General features: G+C 33.7%; 1 protein-coding gene across 4 annotated transcripts in view; it reads right to left on the minus strand.

Annotated features, from left to right (window-relative positions):
- LOC106877231 (uncharacterized) overlaps positions 1-7,222 on the minus strand; it is a 44,095-nt gene that overhangs the window by 25,769 nt on the left and 11,104 nt on the right. For 2 of the 4 annotated variants that reach the window (XM_014926092.2, XM_052967800.1), the window contains exon 2: positions 6,583-6,646. The gene's annotated coding sequence lies outside the window, so the exon portion shown is untranslated. Of the gene's footprint in view, positions 1-6,582; positions 6,811-7,222 lie in introns of those variants that run through there. The other 2 variants (XM_014926091.2, XM_052967799.1) reach the window with 1 other exon arrangement.

The following is a 7,222-nucleotide window of genomic DNA, read 5'->3' on the forward strand; positions in this document are numbered from 1 at the left end:
ATATATATATATATATATATATATATATATAAACACATACACACAGACATGCAAGTGTGTGTGTGTGTGTGCACGCATCACTCGTTATTCATTTTTTTCAAGAAAGAAATCTCTTATTTCACATTCATTTGAAGGCATGGAGCATGTGGGTCATTTGTTGACAGGATGAACATCAACCACACCAATTGCAACAAATGACTTTCATAGATCCAAATGTAAACTAACACAGTCATGCACCTGATCTTCTTTAGAGTGACCAGTCTTCTAAGCATGTCAGAGGACTATACTTCACTCTCAAGTCATGTTTCTGACATAGGAAAGGAATTTTGCCATAGAAACTAACACATTACATAGTGTAAGGTGTAACACCTCATTTTTCTTGCACTAGTGAAGTTGCTTTATAGCCTGCATGACAAAAGAAACCTCACTACTCTAAGTAACCTTTGTTCTTCTAGGGTAAAAAAGACTAAGAGAATAAATAGTAGAGTATGACTGTAGAACATGAATTTGGGAGGGAGGGGAAAGAAGAGCAAGAGTATTTATGACAGGGAAGTGAACCAAAAAGGCAAGAGAAATAGAAGGGATATGGTAATGGAGAAGAGAAACTAATGGAAGCTTTATAGTTACTAAGAGAGAGAGGGAGAGAGAGAGAGAGAGAAAGAAAGCAAGTGGTGGATAGTCATAGGAATAGTCAATGGTAAAATACAATGAGATGTCAACAAATGAACTGGAGGAGTTGTAGCAGTAAAGGAGAGTAATTTTAACTGATAAGAGAGAGCATAAGTGATGAATAGTCAGAGCTGGGCAATTATATGAGAATGATGGCTGTGAGTAAGTGGTGACTTAGGAGTGAAGGGTAGTACAGGAGGATAAACGAAAGAGTGTATGAAGTATCAAAATCTGTTGCAATCCCTCATTACTCAAGTAACATGATGGGAGGGAGAGAGGAGAGGTACAAATGATGATGGTGAGAGAATTAAGTATAGATAGATCTAATGATATGCCTCATTTTATAGATGACAATGAACAATGAAGAGGAGAAAGGCAAAGTGACAGATGGGATAGAATAAACATTAGAGGCAGCAAATGGAAATTAAGCAAGTTCAAAAGAGGCAAAAGCATAGACGCAGATATTATACATACTATACGTTCCAGTCCCACCATCCCCCCATTTCAACATATGTTTTGCCATTCTTGCACAAGTGATTGGTACTTTTCAAGTTCTACATAACATCAACCATCATAATTCTTTGTCATTTACACGAGGTGCAACAATGAGATCCATCTTTACCAATTTAAACTAAGTGTTCCTCAGTCTTCCTCTTCTACAGACCCCACCCACTTTCAGTGTTTAGACTAATCCATGCACATCATACATTCCAATCAGCACAGTACTCTTGCACACTGATTCCTCTTATATCCATTTATTCTCTCAACACATTAGTACTCCACAGTTCATTGTACACTATTGTACAGCTAGCATAGCAGGCTCACTTTATCATTTTCCAGTCTTTGCAAATCCTAAACTTCATAGATGAGCATCATACAATTTGCTTTGCACTCCAAAGAATCTTCTTTTAACTTTTTAAACCCGTCTTTGCTCTAGCAAGTCAGAATATCCTCCTTCGTTGCTAATTAGGTCACTTATTGACAACTTGGAAGACATGTGAACATTTGAAAGAATCTGTTTCCTATACTCCAGTGGATTAGAAGCTTTCTTCCCTGCTCATATGAAGTTTATTTTCCTGATTAGCCAGCCTTTGATCTTAAAACATTTCTTGTGCATTCAGATGATTTCAAAATGATTTCATAGTATGTCTATAATATTACACACATACAAACACATATATAAAATTCATCTATTATATTCTTTATTTATTTCAACCTTCTTGACTGGCAATGCGGGAGTGCTACCATTAATTCTCCTTTATTTCTAGTTCTCCCTCTGTGGTTGATCTTTAGTGCACAACTCTCCCACTTTTATTTTTCTTATTTACTGCAGTGACATCAGTTCATTCATCAAGGATCTCCAACAAAAGTTGTTCCAGCAAAACCATTAAGTTTTTTGTGGGAAGGGGACAGGATGTTGAAGAGTAGTAGGCATCTGAACTCTGCAGCATTGTGTACCAACTTTATATGGAGAAGATGAGATTGCTGGCATTCTGCATTTACGTTCAGTTCAGGGACTGGAATTGCTCTCAGTCCAAAAGTTTGGCACTACACTCTCCAAGATTTTCCATTATGTGTGTATGTGTGTGTGTGTAACCTCAAAAATACTGGTATTGACAGTTGGAGTCATTAGGCTGTAGCTGGCATAGTACAAAAGGAGCTTTTATATGCATATTCAAAATATATCTCATAAGCAAACTTAAAGGATATATATATATAATAATAATATAAGGGATAAAAATCCAAATTTACAAGTAAAAACTCAGTTAAATTCAATTTATTAAAAATTAAAATTAAATTAAGTTTCACAGTATAAAATATATAAATATATAGTTTTAGAGAAAAGAACCAAAGTTCATGAACTAATCCATGAAAATCCAGTCACGTATAGAAAAATTAATAAGTAAAAACATGATAAATAAGTATAATATAATACAAAGTAAATATCATAAGATATATATATATATATATATATTGCGAAACTGAGTAATACCATCTGGTTGATAAATGATGAAGAATTAGGGATCTTCTGTCTCAGTCCCCCATCCAGTACATGTTATGCATTTTTCACCTGTCGTTTATTTGCAATACATTTTTCATTTATATATATATATAAATTTATATATATAAATATAGTTGAACTCGAAACAGATGAAATTATAAATAATAAATACAATCTCGTCAGTAAAAAAAAATTTCTAAAATGGACAGAGGAATCAAAGGATTACTTTGGTCCAATGGTAGAACGTCTGTTATATTTACAGAAGACATAGGTTAGCGTACAACGAGCAATCTCGAACTATTTCTATCCAAACGTTTCTAACTCAATATTTACACCCTATTTACACCTTAATCAACTTCGAGTTAAACTGTTAAAATCGAATTATTTCATGTTCTTTTGCAATTTCTAAATTTTTGACGTACACGGTACATATTTGATACAAACGTTAACAATGGTTTCATGCCGAAAGAATTTCCACAATCTTCAAATGATCCACTTAAAATGGCTAGTAAACGACAAGTCGATCGCTTGAGATTGTGGAAATTCTTTCCAATTGAAATTATTGGTAGTGTTGTTAATCCACTGATAAGTATGAATATATATATATATATACATATATCAGTTCATTCAGTTTCTAGTAACTCATTTGATGAAATGATTAATTTTGTAGTTTCTTATCCTTCCCACAGACACTGCAAAGACCCTAAAGCGAACACGAGTGGAGCAATGGCCGCTATTTATGACATACATACATAATGATAATATATATTTGATGTATGTTTGTTCGTAAATATCAAATAAATACATTGTGATATAACATGAAGAATATGTGTGTCTGTACATACATATTATCCCAAGTGTACAGAATTCTATATATCCATTACAGCCGATCTTACCATTGGGTTCGTGATTGGTAAGATCGGCCGTTATCGATATATAATACTGTACACTTAGGATAATATATCCACTCTATTGACAGATACGAGTTCATTTTTTCCTGACTTATGGACTCTTAGACGACTTACACATATATAGGCGGAGGTAAAACACGTGCATACACATACTTGTGCGCTCCAATATGACTGCAACCACATGTCCTCGGCTTTCTTCCAATGCCCTCGGGCCCAACAAAGAGTTTGACCAAAGTACACACCCATCCCTATAAGGCGGACACCCAACAAAATAAACTGTCTCCCACCACCCCAACATATACCCCTTCACACACAGAGACACACCGCACGCTAACATAAACCGCCACCCACGACTTTATCCTTTACAGGAAGAAAACAGACCAACGAACAGCCATTTATACCTACAAGCCCAGAAAAAATTATGCATGACACCACTACACACCATCCCCACAGGAGAACCACACTTAATGCACACTGCCCCTACAAACGCTTTAAGACAACTCTTACCGGCTTCACAGAAAACCCAACCAGGGGGCATAACTCATAACCTAACCCCACCGGCCCTTTTTCGTTTCACCATCCTTTTTCACAGCAGCCACTGACTGATTGTGATAATCTACCTCCGACAATTATTGTTACCTAACACTCCATTGTATTCCTTGCGCGAAACCGATTGGTAATATCAGTCGTAATGGATATATGATACTATATATATTTCTGATAATATACCCACTCTATTGACAGATATACGAGACGAGTGCATCTTTTCCCTGCTTTATGGTCTCTTAAATGACTCATGCACGTGTAATTCGTCTAACAGTGGGTATATTATCCGAAATGTATAGTATTTATATATCCACCACGGCTAACTCTGATGACCGTAAGGTTCTATCGGATTGTTACCTAACACTCTATTGTAAACCTCGCGCGAAACCGATTGATAAGATCAGCCGTGATGGATATATAACACTATATACTTCGGATTTTATATATATATATAATTCTCCATATCGTTATATTACGTATATATTTAAGGTAATCTTCAAGTTTAGGGGGATAAAAAAAATAAATAAAAATATTCAAGGGAAGTAACTGAACGTCTTACCAGTATTCTCCGTACATCTCTGTTTATAAATAAATCACACACGTGATTTGATTGACGTTAGGGTTAGGGTGTGATTTATTTATAAACAGCTAGAAGAAAACGGATAATACTGGTAAGTCGTTCAGTTATTTCCCTTGAATATTTTTATTTATTTTTTTATCCCCCTAAACTTGAAGATTACCTATATTTAATATATACGAACAAACATACATCAAATATATATACTTATTTTCACATATATTATCATTATTACATGTGTACCCCAACCGTCAATAATAACGGAGATGCTGAAAAATGTACATGCTAATGAGAGTATGAGGATGTAAATATAAATGCCAAAATGATAGGAAAACAAGGAAATCATATTTATCATTCCCCAAATACTATACAGGTTTGATTACACGAGAGATAGAAAGAGAGGGAGAAGTTTGAGCAATCATTTATACTCCCGCTTACATTTGCACTCACACATACATAACTTAATAAAGTATAAAAATGTTCGTTTTCTTAGTAGCCAAAAAGGAAACTGACGAATTACATCTAAAAATAAATATATAAATAAAAAAAATGTCCTAAGTAATGATTCGTTGTATTTTCTATTTCGAAGGAAAGAAAAACGATTTAGTTTTGCTAATGATATGTAGGCGTTGACTTAGCTGTTACGTCCTGCTTGTTATTTTACTGCAGTGACTGCAGTAAATAGCAGCAATGTCAATGCGTGCTATTAGTCAGTTCAGATACGATGGTAGAAGAAAAGAGAGAGAACACCAAGTAATTTATCTGTTGAATAAAAACATAAATAGATTTTTTGCGCGGGACATCTCTTCATCGTCGCCCGATTTACAGAAAATGACAATCAAATTTCAAACCCTAAGTTCGTCATTAGAATAAAAATAAGGAGATATTTGATAATGTAGTCGTAGTCTTTGGGTGCAGTGTATTCGAAAAAGTAATCGGATAGTCACGGTTCTTTGAGGGTAAGTGAGTTTTATCAGAAATGACTGGGAAGCTAAATAAAGGCAACCAGTTATGGCCTACTGCCTAATTAAGTATTCATTAGTATGGATTTATGTAGGCACAGAAATACTCTTACACTGATTAAATATATTACCAGATGTTATTCTGTTCTAAATTTAATCCCCACTGACTTTGAAACAAATAAACAGCATCAAACTTCTCAGAAAACTTTTATATAAGACATCGAACTTCTCGATTCGAAAAAAAAAATAATAATCTTCAAATATATATGTCCGTGTGGGTGTGTTTTTCTCATACAATAAAAAAAAATCAATATTTGTATGTCAGTAATAGGAATTTTATAGGCGGCAGCAGGATGAAATGAGGCATCGCCCAAAGAGATTTGAACCTGAATTCGAACCCCCAAAATATGTGAGGGGTCGAACTAGATATGGGAAATAAATAAATATATTGCCGAATATTTGTTTCGTTATGTACAGCCTTTCGTTACATCACTATTTATAAATAGATAGCGGATAAGTGGGTGATGTAAAGTAAAAATTGTTAAAAGTGAATAAATTTAATCAACGAATATGAGATATTGGCATAAAATAATACACATATCAAAGGTGATGAAATGGCCGATCAAAAGGCCAATTAATCTGTCATATTTCGTCATTAGGGCCAAGTGCGAGCTGTTTATTAGGGGCTTCAAAAGGTGTAAAAGTTAAAAGAAATAGACAACTTCAATAACAAAAATTTAAAAAAAATAAATAAAAGGTCATACCAATTGCGCAATATCTAAACAAACATCATTACAATGTCGATATCCATAATATATTAGTACTAATTTTACAGATCATAATAAGTCAAATAAGAAAGGTAAGACAACGTGTAAACGGACAGACGAAACTGATATATTTATATATTATATTTACCTTTAATTTCTTCGTTAATTAGTGTTTCATCCACATTTTTGATACGGCAGCTGCTTTGTAGTTCCTTTATTTGATTTGTAGTAAAAGGTTATAATTCATATTAAAAATATTATTAAATTAATTTTATTGAGATGTATATAAAAATTGACTATCTTAGAGAGAGAAATTTACACAAATAAACTCTAGAAGAGAGCTTGATCTGGTGTTCAGTTTTAGACAGGAAAAAACAGTCATGACATCACTGCAATGTGATTGGAGGAAATATTGCTGACGTAAAACTTGTAATTCCCAAGTGGGGTGTGAAGAGGAATGATGGGATGTTAGGAGAATGAAAGAAAAAAAAAACAAAAAGACTCATGGTGTAAATAAATAAAATATTAATGTGGAATACAAGTATGGAAGGCATATATAACACAGGAACGAGGAAGAATGGTTATATTCATACACATATACACGCACACGCACACACACAGAAGTGCAGACGGAATAGGAACAAGAGATGTGTTTGTAGACATATATAGATGTGTGACTGTATATTTATATATATGTATATGCATGAGCACACATACACATGTAGAGAGTGAAAGAGACATATACATATATATATATATATATATATATATATATATATATATATATA

This window comes from Octopus bimaculoides, chromosome 5, assembly GCF_001194135.2.
Source record: "Octopus bimaculoides isolate UCB-OBI-ISO-001 chromosome 5, ASM119413v2, whole genome shotgun sequence".
Lineage (NCBI taxonomy): Eukaryota > Metazoa > Mollusca > Cephalopoda > Octopoda > Octopodidae > Octopus > Octopus bimaculoides.